At 39.6% G+C, this 16,088-nt stretch overlaps 1 long non-coding RNA gene across 3 annotated transcripts in view; it reads left to right on the top strand.

Annotated features, from left to right (window-relative positions):
- LOC133260621 (uncharacterized) overlaps positions 1–16,088 on the top strand; it is a 305,372-nt gene that overhangs the window by 93,942 nt on the left and 195,342 nt on the right. For 2 of the 3 annotated variants that reach the window (XR_009740893.1, XR_009740891.1), the window contains exons 3-4: positions 8,254–8,371; positions 9,685–14,835. This is a non-coding gene — a long non-coding RNA (uncharacterized LOC133260621). Of the gene's footprint in view, positions 1–8,253; positions 8,372–9,684; positions 14,836–16,088 lie in introns of those variants that run through there. The other variant, XR_009740894.1, reaches the window with a different exon arrangement.

The following is a 16,088-nucleotide window of genomic DNA, read 5'->3' as shown; positions in this document are numbered from 1 at the left end:
TCTCCTGAGAAACCTGTATGCAGGTCAAGAAGCAATAGTTAGAACTGAACATGGGACAACAGACTGCTTTCAAATTGGGAAAGGAGTATGTCAAGGCTGTATGTTGTCACCCTGCTTATTTAACTTACATGCATAGTACATCATGCAAAATCCCAGACTGGATGAATCACAAGCTGGGATCAAGGTTGCCAGGACAAATATCAACAACCTCAAATATGCAGATGATACCACTCTAATGGCTGAAAGCAAAGAGGAACTAAAAAGCCTCTAGATGAAAGTAAAAGAGGAGAGTGAAAAGGCTAGCTTAAAACTCAACATTCAAAAAACTAAGATCATAGCATCTGGTCCCAACACTTCAGGGCAAATAAATGGGGAAACATTGGAAGCTGACAGTATTTTCTTAGGCCCCACAATCACTGTGGATGGTGACTGCAGCCATGAAATTAAAAGATGCTTGCTCCTTGGAAGAAAAGTTATGACAAATTTAGCATATTAAAAAGCAGAAACATCACTTTGGTGACAAAGTTTTGTATAATCAAAGCTATGGTTTTTCTAGTAATCATGTATGGATGTGAAAGTTGGACCATAAAGACAGCTGAGCACCGAAGAATTGATGCTCTTGAGTTGTGGTGCTGTAAAAGACTCTTGAATGTCCCTTGGACAGCAGGGAGATCAAACCAGTCAACCCTAAAGAAAATCAGTCCTGAATATTCATTTGAAGGACTGCTTCTGAAGCTGAAGTTCCAATACTTTGGCCACCTGATATGAAGAGCCAAGTCATTGGAAAGATCTGATGCTGGGAAAGATTGAGGGCAAGAGGAGAAGGGGGTGACAGAGGGTAAGATGTTGGATGGCATCACTGACTCAGTGGACATGAGTTGAGAAAACTCCAGGAGATAGTGAAGGACAAGGAAGCCTGGCGTGCTGCAGTCCATGGGGTCGCGAAGAATTGGACACACCTTAGTGACCGAACAACAACAAATCTCACTGTGTCTTCACATAACCTCTTCTTTGTTCAAATTCAGGGGAGAAAAAGAAAAGTTCTGGTGTCTCTTTCTCATCTTATAAGAGCACTAATCTCATCTGATACTCCACCTTCATGACCTCATCTAAATCTGATTACTTCCCAAGGCCCCACCTCCAAATATCATTACACTGGGGATTAGGACTTCAGCATGTGGATTTTCTTAAGACATACTCAGCCTAAAACTACACTCTTCTTCAGGGTGCCACACCTTCATGGTTATCCTCCCCTCTCACTGACAACTCTTGTTCTGTTTGCTTTCAATTGTTATCCATTCTTACTTGCATTCCTCTCTTTCTATTCTTCTTGCTATTCCTGGATGATCTTATCCATGCCCACATTTAATAAGCAATGAGGAGCAGATGTCTCATGAATCATCACTATACCACACTTTTAATTTTTAAGTTTGGTCAGCTCAACATTCAGAAAACGAAGATCATGGCATCCGGTCCCATCACTTCATGGGAAATAGATGGGAAAACAGTGAAAACAGTGTCAGACTTTATTTTTCTGGGCTCCAAAATCACTACAGATGGTGACTGCAGCCATGAAATTAAAAGACGCTTACTCCTTGGAAGGAAAGTTATGACCAACCTAGATAGCATATTAAAAAGCAGAGACATTACTTTGCCAACAAAGGTTCGTCTAGTCAAGGCTATGGTTTTTCCTGTGGTCATGTATGGATGTGAGAGTTGGACTGTGAAGATGGCTGAGCACTGAAGAAGTGATGCTTTTGAACTGTGGTGTTAGAGAAGACTCTTGAGAGTCCCTTGGACTGCAAGGAGATCCAGCCAGTCCATTCTGAAGGAGATCAGCCCTGGGTGTTCTTTGGAAGGAATGATGCTAAAGCTGAAACTCCAGTACTTTGGCCACCTCATGCGAAGAGTTGACTCATTGGAAAAGAGTCTGATGCTGGGAGGGATTGGGGGCAAGAGGAGAAGGGGACAACAGAGGATGAGATGGCTGGATGGCATCACTGACTCGATGGACGTGAGTCTCAGTGAACTCCAGGAGATGGTGATGGACAGGGAGGCCTGGCGTGCTGCTATTCATGGGGTCACAAAGAGTCGGACACAACTGAGCGACTGATCTGACCTGAATCCAAAAATTTACTTATTTAATATCACTTCTTGGGATATTAATGATACTTGGGATATTAATGATACTTCAAAATGAAAATATCAAAACTGAACTTATAACCTGCTCCTTTCACCACCTCAAAACCCCCTAACCAGCATACATACATACATGCATGTATATATGTATAAATACCCAATCTTTTTCAGCATCTTGTGTTACCTTGATGATACCACTGTGAATCATATTGCAAATTTACATTTATTAGCATGATTAGTTTATTATTAGTTAATAAACTAATAAACCTGTTAGTTTATTAGTCAGTCAAGATAGTTACTTTACATCTCCTAACTGCTCCAGCATTGTTCAAAACTCTGGGAAAACAGCTGTCAACCAGACAGGCAGAGCCTCCACTATGTTAACAATATGATACAGTGATGTGCTGGCCTCAGATGCTCAGATGTGTTCAACTCTTTGTGACCCTGTGGACTGTAGCCCAAAGGCTCCTCTCTCCATGGTATTCTCCCAGCAAGAATATTGGAGTGGGTTGCCATTTCCTCCTCCAGGGGACCTTCCCAACCCAGGGATCAAACCCGTATGTCTTGGGTCTCCTACTTTGGCAGGTGGATTCTTGACCACTGAGCCACTGGGAAGCTATAATATAGTAATGTAGTACATAAAATAAAAAACAAATAGGGTAGTGTGGTAGAGTGTGACTGAAAGGCTGATATGCTATGGGAGCCCACTGGGGAAAGGTACCATATGATTAGAGATGTGGATGATGAAAAAATGACCTTGTTGAGACAGCATGTTCAAGCAGAATGAGCATTTCTAAAGGTCTTGAGATGGAGATGAGTTTCACATGTTCCTGAAGCTAAACGTAAACCAGTGTGACTGGAGAATAGTGTAAGAGAGGGATAATAGATGGAGGTGGGGCTAGGAATTTCTGTAAAACAATGATAGTCGTATTAGATAGAATAAGAAAGAATTAAAACAAACAAAAAAAGAAAGTGGACTTGGCAGTTGAAGGAAAATACTGACTTTTTATTGTACCTCCTGAAACATAAGAGAAAGAAAGCTGGCTTAGAATATCCTCAATCTTGAAATCTTCTTTCATACTGCTTGGAGGCAGATGTGGGCCTGTATATGTCTCTAAAGACACTCCATGCTAAAAGGACAAAAACTAATGTGTTCATAAAATTGTGAGAGGACTGGAAATTTTGGTTAATATGTTCCTTGTATACAAAGGATTGAACATAGCAATTCTATTGACATCTAATTGCTGGCATGTGCAGGCTGATAAGTGTTACCAAATGCTTTCCTAAATAAGTGTGGGATGGTGTGGACAGAAACATTTCTCTATTGGCTAAATGGTGAAAGCAGTAATCTACTAAGAAAATTATTCTCACAGGCTGAATGCTAATTGATTTTATGTGCATGTCAAGAACCCAGTCAATGGCAGGTTTGTAGTAAAACAGCAGAGCGAAGAATAATATACGAAGTAGATTGGAGTCAAATGTAGAAAACATCTGACCTTATCACTGAAAATATCTAGTTAAGTGAACATACTTTTTACCGGTTTGGCACCCATAAATTTCAATGGAGTATCTTCAATTTCATTGTGGACATGTACATGTGTGTACATGTAAAAAAATTTTAAACTAAAGAAAATCAAACATTATAACTTCATAACCTTAAATTTTTTATTGAAGTGAAATTTATGCAATACAAGCTTAACAATTTTAAAGTGTGTATTTCAGTGGCATTTAATATGTTCACAATGTTTGTGATTATCACTATCTTGTTTGAAACTATATAGTTCCCAAAATTGAAAACAAACCAAACGTACATCAGTGGATAAACGAGTAAACAAAATGTGATATATCCATATGACTGAATATTATTCAGCCATAAAAGTTGAAGTACTGAGACAACCAGCAATGTGGATAAACTTAGTAAGCATGCTAAGTGGGGAAAAAAACAGATATAACAGGTCACATATTATATAGTCCAGAGTAGGCAAATCCATAGAAACTTCATAATTTCTTATATTATGAGTGATGTCTGATTTTTCCTCTAAGAATTGTATACAGGATCTGTACTTACTCATTGGTTTTATCAGTCCATAACATAGAGAGCCCACTGAATCAGTTAAGCTTTTTATCAGATTATCAGAGAAATAAGATGAACAGGATAAGTACATGTGTATCTGTAAGTACTTTGGCTGCCTCATGCAAAGAGTTGACTCATTGGAGAAGACTCTGATGCTGGGAGGGATTGGGGGCAGGAGGAGAAGAGGACGACAGAGGATGAGATGGCTGGATGGCATCACTGACTCGATGGTTGTGAGTCTGAGTGAACTCCGGGAGTTGGTGATGGACAGGGAGGCCTGGTGTGCTGCGATTCATGGGGTCGCAAAGAGTCGGACATGACTGAGCAACTGAACTGAACTGAACTGAAGTATATATACATATGTGCTAACTCACTTCAGCCGTGTCTGACTCTGTGACCCTATGGACTGTAGCCCACCAGGCTCCTCTGTCCACGGGACTCTCCAGGCAAGAATGTGGAGTGGGTTGCCATTTCCTCCTCCAGGAGATCTTCCCAACCCAGGGACTGAACCCACATCTGCATTGGCAGCGGGGTTCTTTACCACTAGCGCCACCTGGGAAGTTCAGGCATATATATATATATACACACGCACACACATAGGCATTGATCATAAAGGTTTAACCTTACGTAACTATTGAAACAGAAGAAACAACGCATGTGAGGTTTAGTGTCTGAGTCTATGCTGGAACCTGATACCACAGGCAGATGTTTGGGAAGGGAAGATGGCTGTGGAGTGAGGAAAGGCCAGCTGCCTGTGCAGATGCAACAAGGCCAAACAGCAACCTCCAAGTCTGAATTGGGACCCTCGAGAATGAACTGGAACATGTATTGGTTCCTTATTGCCTCCAAGTTTCAAACTTTGATGCTAAGGGTTTTCTTCAGGAGAAGCTGATGCCCCTTTGTCACACTGCTAAACACAAAACTGAGCTGAGAGTTGGAGAACTTGGAACAGGAGATTCGATAGAATCTGGAGGAGTTAAGCACCTGGCTGCTGCCACTCTCCAACCAAGAAGCCAGGAGGCAGCACCACTGGCAGGAGCTGCAACAGTACCTAGTCTGCACCAACCTTCTCAGCTCCAGAAGCCAGCTAGGCTTTCCTTCACCCTTCTGAGCCTGGGCTTGAGCTGATTGCATGAGGGAAAGGTGGATTCTGGGAAATGTCCCAGCTTAGCTAAACTGACACAAGACAAATCTCCCACAATTACCAGGAATGCTTATGGGAGAAATGAGTAAAAAAGTATAAGAAACAATGCTTCAGCAAGCATTTTTGTGCCTTTCTTACCTGCAGAGTGAGTGAGAAGTATTTTCTAAGACCAGAAAATGGATTGGGCACTCAACTAGCAATGTTGTTTCATTATGTCTTCACTAGATCCCGATGACATATTTTTTATATTTATATATTTTATAATTATGATTTTTATTACCATGACAAAGATGAAGTGAGAGGTGCACAGATTGTTAAATAGCAATAGGTACTTAGCCTCCGTAACAAATAACCCAGCTAGAAAACCAGATTTAGATCTATCCCATTATAAAGCCCATGCGACGTCTATTGTACCACACTGCCCCCAGCAGGCTCACCTTGACCCCCCTTTTGTGTATAGTGAAGTTTTCTGCTTCTTCCTCCTCTTTCTATCTTCTTCCTTGCCTCTCCCCTGCCAAAAAAAAAAAAAAAGGCGGGGGGGGGGGCGCATCCTTTTCCTCCCACTACTGTTATCATGGATGATCCAGCTTTTTCAGTGATGTGCCCATCAAACGTGTTATGAGGCTCAGCATCAGAAAATAGGGCCTTTCCTTTTATTCTGTAAGTATATTATTCTATCCCTCCTGGTCTCTGTGCTCTGGCCTCTGCTATAGAATACACATCCATCTCCTACTACCAATAAACTACCATGAAAAATGAGGAATTTCCGTCTGTTTGTTGATGAGTCATACAAATCTCTGTCAAAAAGTATGTCATTTTGCCATGACCAAATACTTGACACTATCACAAAAAGGTTTAGTATAATACTTCATATGGCAAAGAATATCAGATTAAAGAATTGTGTACATCATTTCCCTAAGATGAGGTGTAAAATGTTAGTAGCAAATGTTTCTAGCATTTTAGAGCCATGGACATGGTTCTGAGCTGTGAGTTTTATATAAATTATCTTTTTAATCTAAGTGAACACCCAATGGAAGAAGTAATTATATACTGAGATTTCTTTTAATAAAAAAAAAAAAATCTGAGTCTTAAAGAAGTGACAAACACCTGCTGAAGGACACAGATAGTGAGTTAGATCCATCTGATCTCAGAGCTTGATCTTAATTATTATGAAATGTTAAACTATGAAATCATGAAAGGTTTAAAAACTCTCTAGAAAATCCTTTCTATTGTGTAACAAATACCCACTGAGGCCCTTCTAAGTATTCAAGTAATAACAGCAGGTTAAAAACACCGTAGCATGGGATATAATAAGAAAGAGATGGGAATACCAGGCCACCTGATCTGCCTCTTGAGAAATCTGTATGCAGGTCAGGAAGCAACAGTTAGAACTGGACATGGAACAACAGACTGGTTCCAAATAGGAAAAGGAGTACGTCAAGGCTGTATATTGTCACCCTGCTTATTTAACTTATATGCAGAGTACATTATGCAAAATGCCAGGCTGGATGAATCACAAGCTGGAATCAAGATTGCTAGGAGAAATACCAATAACCTCAGATATGCAGATGACACCACCCTTATGTCAGAAAGTGAAGAAGAACTAAAGAGCCTCTTGATGAAAGTAAAAGAGGAGAGTGAAAAAGTTGGCTTAAAGCTCAACATTCAGAAAACGACGATCATGGCATCTGGTCCCATCACTTCATGGGAAACAGATGGGGAAACAGTAGAAACAGTGGCTGACTTTATTTTGGGGGGCTCCAAAATCACTGCAGATGGTGACTGCAGCCATGAAATTAAAAGACACTTACTCCTTGGAAGGCAAGTTATGACCAATCTGGACAGCATATTAAAAAGCAGAGATATTACTTTGCCAACAGATGTCTGTCTAGTCGAGGCTATGGTTTTTCCAGTAGTCATGTATAGATGTGAGAGTTGGACTATAAAGAATGCTGAGTGCCAAAGAATTTATGCTGTGGTGTTGGAGAAGACTCTTGAGAGTCCCTTGGACTGCAAGGAGATCCAACCAGTCCATTATAAAGGAGATCAGTCCTAAGTGTTCATTGGAAAGACTGATGTTGAAGCTGAAACTCCAATACTTTGGCCACATGATGTGAAGAACTGACTCATTGGAAAAGACCCTGCTGCTGGGAAAGATTGAGGGCAGGAGAAGAAAGGGACGACAGAGGATGAGCTGGTGGCATCACCGACTCAGTGGACATGACTTTATGTAAACTCCAGGAGTTGGTGATGGACAGGGGGCCTGGCATGCTGTAGTCTATGGGGTTGCAAAGAGTTGGACATGACTGAGTGACTGAACTGATGCTGTCTTTATGGAGAAGGAAATGGCAACCCACTCCAGTGTTCTTGCCTGGAAAATCTCAGGGATGGGGGAGCCTGGTGCACTGCCGTCTATGGGGTCATGTGGAGTCGGACATGACTGAAGCGACTTAGCAGCAGCAGCAGCAGCTGTCTTTAAAGTTAGTTTCTGAAAGACATAGTAACATTTGATGAATGAAAGCCTTTTTGAAGGATCTCGGCAAAAGTTTGTTGATTTTGTTTTAGTAGGCAGAACTTAAGCAAGTCTTACAACTGCAGGTTTAATTGACTGAAGTTTTTGAATTCACCTTTTATCTGCAAAATTTATGTACACAAAGCAAGCTACCAAAAAATAAAAGGTTTTGTTTTCATAAATTTTACCTCTTTGTTGCAGTGCACTGTGAAGATAGGGACCACAGAATGAGAGACTCCAACTTACAGTAGCAAAGTACTCATGGAGATTTCTGCCGCTAGTACAGCAGATCCTCTCTCAGACTATTTTCTTTTGTGCTTTTGCTATTTGTGCTATCATTTCCACTCTCCATTTTATAATATTCTTTTTTCCTTTTTATCTTAGATCTCTAGTGTTTCTACAATGGAAAGGCTATGAACTTCTACTGGACTGGAAATTACATTACTTAGAGAATGCAGAGCACAAGAATGCTGGAGACCCGGCCAATGTGATCCTCTCTAAGGTCCGTTATCTATTTGTTTTTCCACACCACACATCAGATTCTTGATGGCAATTGCCAGTGGATTGCCAATCCACTCTGTCTAGGATTCTACCAGAGTGATCGTTTAACCTAGAGCTTATTTGGTTCAATAGTCACAGAGATGACTCCTCCACAACATAAGATAAGGAATGTGTCTGGTTTAACCTGCTTTTGTGGATATTGCATTATGTATGACAGGCAGATGGGTTCTGATTCAGATATCAATTCCTCCTTTACTATATGAATTAATTTGTTTTGGTGTGACTCAGAGCATAATCTTTTTAATGGTATAGATTTTGTTTTCTTTGTACAGGATCTATTCCTCTTTCCTGTTTTTGTTTGATTTGCTTTAAATGTTATTACTGAAATCTTATTTTGCAAGTATACTTAAATTTTTACTTTATCAATTGAATTGCTTAAAGGGAAATTATTACAATATTTCTGAAGGTGAGCTACTACCAGTTATCCCTGGCCATGGAGATAGGTCCTAAGTACCCGGGCTCCGTGTTTTTCTGTATGCTTTTTTCCCCTTTTAATCACAATGGTCTGTGTCTTGTCTATGCTGGGGTAATACTTTCCATATATTGAATGACTACCTGAACTACCTCTCACTTTCACAGTAATCTTGCAGAGCGGTATGATTACATCTGTTTTACAAATAAAAAAGTAAGACTCCAAGAAGACTTTTCTAGGGTCACACACCAGGATTTAAATCTATATCTATGTGATTTTAAAGCTCAGAGTGACTTTGAGTGAGAAAAGTAGCTATTAGAATGGCAGGAAATATATAATGGTCTTAAAATGTGAGATTCTACAACTGGACTGTTTCTGCTCAAATCATAGTTCCACCTTTATTATCAAACTAACTTTGAATAAGTGACTAAACTTTCTAAGGCATAGTTTCTTCATCTGTAGAATGGACATGATTATATTAATGATCTTTCTGGACTAGTGTGGAGATTAAATATACTGCAGGTGACATCAATATTTAATACAGTGGCTGGCATATGGGGAGAGTTCAATATATGCTGGCTGCTATTATTATTAAACTGAAAGTGGTTTATTAACAGAACTATTGGTATCATGATGGTTATTCTGAAGCATCCATGAAAGTCCTTCGTGACTTTCAAAGGACTGTTTGAGTATTGAACCATTTCATACTCATTGTCATGTAGAGTCATATCTATGCTGGAAAGAAATGAATTGTTTTTAAAATAGTGCTTTTCCAAGCTTTGGTAATATTGCCACTTTTTTTTTTTTTTTTTTCTGTCTTGACGCTATTCTTAAATACAAAGTGGAGTATTCACCAGTTACCATACAATACATGAAGTAGCCTCATCCGATAAAGCCCTATGCCTGGAAGACAACCTTGGCTTGGGTTTGGCGATTCTAAATGTGAGGATTAGAGTCCAAAATTGACTCCCTCGAAATGCTGACCAGACAGCAGTTAACAAATCACCCTCCAGAAGAAGAAGTTCCCGGACAATCTGGGCAGGATCAGGGCTTTCACTTCCCATAAATCTCCCACTGGCCGTTGTCCTTCTTTCTGGGAACCACCGTTATTGTTTTCCATTTTTTCTCCTTTCCTCCTTCCCCATACCCACCCCCATTCTCTTTCCTTCCTTTCTTTTCTTCTATTAGGGAATTAAAGCAGACATCAAACCAGCCCTTTGGTACGCTCTGTGTTTTTCATACTGCCTGTGCTGTGTGTATATAAACTCGGAAAATTAGGACTTTAAGGGCAAGGACTTGGTCTGGTCTTGCTCTGAATGGTACCTTAGATACCCAGAACGTCACACTCAGCCACAGAGTCACTGAGGGTGGTCATGTTCTCAAAACAAACGTTTATTCACAAATGTTAATCGTAGTGTTCTATGGCATTGGCCATAATACCTCAGATATGTTTGGAGAAAAATTATATTAAACAAATAACTAAAAAAGAAGTGAAAAATTGGTCCTTCGATTCTGGTTGTAAGGATGATCTCTGCAAAAGAAAGAAAGGCCTGGGTGCCTGGACCAGCACTCTCCTGTCTGCTTTGCTGCACAACACCTATTAACCACTTAAAATACTATGTTGATCTTAAATGGTCCTTTTTGGAATGGGTATGTCTTGTGTTTTTCTATACAGGAACATTCCTCACCTTGGTGAGGTGAGTCAGCCTTTCCCTGTTCTCTATTTAGCTCATTAACTGAGTTGCCCCTCTGCCAGTGATTTCCAAATACCAGTATGTGACAAAATTTCACCAGTATGAGGTAAAATGAAAAAAATAAGGATAATATAGGGCCTTTATATTGGGGATAAATTTATTTAACTGAAAGAAAACAATTCAATCTGAGATTATGCAATTCCTGTTTTATGAAAAGATCTGCAAAAGATGAAGATCAAGAAGCCATGACTTTCAACTTTAGGAAATGTGAAATGGAGAGCTGCTCTACTCCACATATGATATGTGCATGTGTATATGTGTGTGTTATGTGGTCATGTATGGATGTGAGAGTTGGACTGTGAAGAAAGCTGAGCACCAGATAATTGATGCTTTTGAACTGTGGTGCTGGAGAAGACTCTTGAGAGTCCCTTGGACTGCAAGGAGGATCCAACCAGTCCATCCTAAAGGAGATCAATCCTGGGTGTTCATTGGAAGGACTGATGCTGAAGCTGAAACTCCAATACTTTGGCCGCCTGATGCGAAGAGCTGGCTCGTTGGAAAAGGCCCTGATGCTGGGAGGGATTGGGGGCAGGAGGAGAAGGGGACAACAGAACATGAGATGGTGGGATGGCATCACCGACTCAATGCACATGAATTTGAGTAAACTCTGGGAGCTGGTGATACAGGGGTGCCTCGCGTGCTGTAGTCCATGGGGTCGCAAAGAGTCGGGCACGACTGAGCAACTGGACTGAACTGAATACTCATTCAACTGAATAAAAAAAAGTCACCACTTTATTTTAACATTGTACTAAAAGTTCTAGCTAATACATTAAGATGAACCTATCTGTAGGGAAGGAAAGGAGGTACAGATGTAGAGAATGGACCTGAGGGCACAGGGGAGGAAGGAAAGGGGAGAATGAATTGAGAAAGTTGCATTAAGATACAAAAGGAAGTAAAAGGTATACAAATTGGGATGGAGGAAATAAAATGTCTTTGTTTGCTGGTGACTTGATTATTCATGTAGAAAATTCAAAAGAATTGACCAAAAATTATCTGGAGTTAATAAGCAATCATAGCAAGTTTGCAGGACACAAAGTTAACTTACAGAAGTCAGTTTCTTTCCTATATCCCCAGCAATGAACAAGTAAAATTTGAAATTAAAAACAAAACCTTTATATTGAAACCTCAATGAATATTTAGGTATAAATCTAACAAAATATGCACAAGAGTTTTAGAGGCAAAATACAAAACTGATGAGAAAAATCAACTAAATTTATAAATTAAGGGTTGGTCTATATTCATGGTGGTAGTTGTTTCCAACTCTTGCAACCCTATGGACTGTAGCCTGCCAGGCTCCTCTGTTCATGGGATTCCCCAGGCAAGAATACTGGAGTGGGTTGCCATTTCCTTCTCCAGGGGATCTTCCCGACCTAGGAATCAAACCCAGGTCTCCTTCACTGCAGAAAGATTCTTTACTGACTGAGCTATGAGGGAAGCCCTAAATGAATATCCTACATTCATGGATAGACTCAATATCATCAAGTTATCGGTTCTTTCTAACTTGATCTGTAGATTCCATGCAATCCCAATGAGAAACCCAGAAAGTTATTTTGCATACTCTAGAGTTTATATCAGTAGGCAAAAGACCCAGATTAGCCAACACAATATTGATGAAGAAAAGCAAAGTTGGAGGAATGACACTACCCAAATTCAAGACTTGCTATAAATCTACACAAACCAAAATAGTGTGGTATTGGTGAAAGATAGATCAATGGAACAAAATGGAGAACCCAGAAATAGGCCCACAGAAATATAGGTGACTGATCTTTGACAAAGGAGCAAAGACAATACGGTGTAGCACAGATTGTATTTTCAACAAGTTTTGCTAAAATCAGAGCTTCCCGGTGACTCAGATGCTAAAGAACCCACCTGCAATGCAGGAGACCCAGGCTCAATCCCTGGGTCAGGAAGATCCCCTAGAGAAGAGAATGGCTACCTACTCCAGTATTTTCTCTTAGAGAATTCCATGCACAGAGGAGCCTGGTGGGCTACAGTTCATAGAGTCACAAAGTTGGACACACCTGGGCACTCACATGCAAAAAAATGAATATAAACAGAGAGTTTATACCCTTCACAAGAATTAACACAAAATGGATAATAGACTTAAATGTAAAGTAAAAAACTATAAAACTCCTAGAAGATAACATAAGAGAAAATATAGATCCTGAGTTTTAGCCATGACTTTTTATCATCAAAGGCATGAACTAAGAACTAAATTAAGTTCTTTTTCAATTCTAAGTTCTAAGTTCAACTTTTCTATGAATTTAAAACTGCCCTAAAAAAATAAAGTCTGTTTAAAAAAGCTGCAACAGACAGTGAGTGTCTGGAGATAATTTTACTAAAAGAGTAGTCAACCCATAGAGAGAGCACTACACAGGGCCACAGAGAATTGCTTCTAGACCCTGCTCTGTGACTAGTCAGCAGTACTTTGGGAAAATAACACCTTCTCTAAGCTTTATTTTCTCATATGAAACAAGAAGCAAGTGGAAAAAGTGTTCTAAGGCTCCTCTCCCACTCCCATTTGCTTAGTTTTGGAACAAAGCAATTAAGGCTACTTTTGGGGAGTTCATATAAGTCATATAAGTGATGGGGTTCCTGAGGAACTGAACAGGTCCTCTTGACCCAGATTGTCACATTCTCTGCCTGGGAACAAATCTATTCCATCTCCATTAAAATTTTTGTCATCAATTATTTATTTAATAAGCAATAAATATGTGCCAGAAATGGCACTCACCATCAAGGATTCAAGAATTAGTGAATAAGAGTGATGATTTCTTTCTCACAGAATTATTTGACTTGTTCCTTATTAAATGCCCACACAGCAGAACAGACACCAGATGTCCACCCACTTTCCTACTCTTGACATCCTTATGTACTCACACTAAATTCAAGAAAGAGTATAAGTGTTCCTTTCATCCAACTTCTCAACCTTTACTGCTTTGAAAACTAACTAAAATAAAAACCGTTTCTTGGTTTCCCTATTATGAATAAATGCTGCCCCCTTCTGGAATATTGACTTCTAGCAGTGAAAATTCTTATAATTCTCGAAAGGTTTAGATTTAACTTTGGTTAAATCTCACTGTATTACCAATGGGAAGTTTGATGCGTGGGAAGCTTAGCTTGTCTGTCTATATCTTGGAAGAAAAGAGACTTAGTAACAACAGTGAATGAAAAAGAGGACTGAAACCTATGCTTTCAGATTTTTAGTTCATGGTCCCTCCTTTTAAGTTTACTGGACTGGAGACATGGTTATAGATGTTTTTATTGCTTCTACATATGTATTTGCCTGGGTCTTCCCCGGTGGCTCAGTGGTAAAGAATCTGTCTGCAGTGCAGGAGACACAGGAGACGTGGGTTTGATTCCTGGGTCAGGAAGATCCCCTGGAGGAGGTCACAGCAACCCACTCAAGTATTCTTGCCTAGAGAACCCCATGGACTGAGGAGCATGCTGGGCTACAGTCCATAGGGTTGCAAACAGTCAGGCATGACTGAAGTGAATGAGCCCACACCCACGTGTATTTGCCTATACATTTCCCCTTCATTTTCCATCACATTCAGTCCATGATTTCATCTCTTCCCTGTTTCCATAGTGCTGTGATAGATTCCTCTTACGTAGTTAAAGCAGGTTAAGAGCTGTCTCAACCAGTCACTCTCTGTGTATCTGTCTTCTGATCTTTTGTCGGTCTGACTGATACCTTCTGTAGATTTCTGGATAAGGGAATTTAAAGTCCACTCATTTATGATTTTAGTTCTATATGAACAAACCACACAGTGTCTTCTCTTCCACTCAGATAATTATTTAACAAACATTCACTGCTTATCCCCTACATGTTAGATGTCATGAATACAAAAATAAAAAAGGCAAGCTCTCTGCTCTCCAGGACTTATTTTGGGGGATGACAGAAAAGTAAACAAATGATCAGAGGCAGCAGCATGATGAGGCCCCTCAAAGAGGGAATCCAAGAGAATGGAGGAGGCAGCTAACGCAGCTTGAAGGAAGGTGAGGTTGCTTAGAGGTAGTGGTGCCTCACCTTCCAGCTTTTTGATGATTCCATGGTAAGATGAAGGGCAAGTAAAAAGGTCAAACTGCTAGCAAAAGTTTCATAGACATTCATATTCAATTCTTCATTTCTTAAGAGGCCTCAGAGATTTATAAATCTCAAAATAAATGTATCATCTCAGTGACCGCTGAAGCTCAAGAATATAAATATCTCATAAAATATACTGGATGCTTGGGGCTGGTGCACTGGGACGACCCAGAGGGAGGATATGGGGAGGGAGGAGGGAGGAGGGTTCAGGATGGGGAACACAGGTTTACCTGTGGCGGATTCATTTCGATATTTGGCAGAACTAATACAATATTGTAAAGTTTAAAAATAAAATAAAATTTAAAAAATGCATACAAAAAGAATTATACTATGTATAATATGAGGCAACCTATTTTCGGTAGCTCATTCATTTTAACTGCTGCGTTAGTTTCTTCAGCACGGGAAGATATCATGTCTTATTTATGCTGCCATCTATTAGTGGAGATTTGCATTGGTTTGTGTTTTCACTATTAAATGATACTTCAATGAAAAAATAAATATATGAGACCAAACTTTACAAATAAATCATTCAGAAACCTCACTTTTAAAAAAATTGTGATAATATTTAATTGTCTTTCCATCCACTTCTGTAATTAATATTCACATATTTATATAGCTTAAAGTAGCCGCATAATTTGTAAAGCCCTTTACTTTATTGAAGATTTGTATTACCTTGTGATGAGCAAACTCTGTAGGCTGTTCAATAAAGAAAAAAACAAAATAAAACTAGGAAAGTATCTAAGAGTGGGATTGGAAATCAATGAACTTGTGTTTTCAAAGTGTTCTGGGACTACTGTGTTAACAATGAATTGAAGCCTATTTTAATGTATTATAATTGCATGCAAATTTAATTAGAAGAAATTTTATTAGGAGAGAAAGATAGTTAACTTCTGAATGAATCTTGGGCCTGTTGTTTGTTAATTTTTTAATATAAACTTACTTATTTTAATTGGAGGCTAATTACTCTACAATATTGTATTGGTTTTGCCATACATCAACATGAATCCGCCACAGGTGTACACGTGTTCCCATCCTGAACCCCCCCTCCCACCTCCCTCCTCATACCATCCCTCTGGGTCATCCTCAGCTGCGAGCACCAGCCCTGAGCACCAGGCCCGAGCACCCTAAATCATGTATCAAACCTGGACTGGCGATTCGTTTCACATATGATAATATACATGTTTTAATGCCATTCTCCCATATCATCCCACCCTCGCCCTCTCCCACAGAGTCCAAAAGACTGTTGTATACATCTGTGTCTCTTTTGGTGTCTCACATACAGGGTTATCGTTACCATCTTTCTAAATTCCATATATATGCATTAGTATACTGTATTGGTGTTTTTCTTTCTGGCTTATTTCACTCTGTATAATAGGCTCCAGTTTCATCCACCTCATTAGAACTG

The sequence above is a fragment of the Bos javanicus genome, chromosome 14 (assembly GCF_032452875.1).
Source record: "Bos javanicus breed banteng chromosome 14, ARS-OSU_banteng_1.0, whole genome shotgun sequence".
Classification (NCBI taxonomy): Eukaryota; Metazoa; Chordata; class Mammalia; order Artiodactyla; family Bovidae; genus Bos; species Bos javanicus.
Note: the sequence above shows the minus strand (reverse complement) of the source record. Positions and strands in the feature narration are given on the sequence as shown.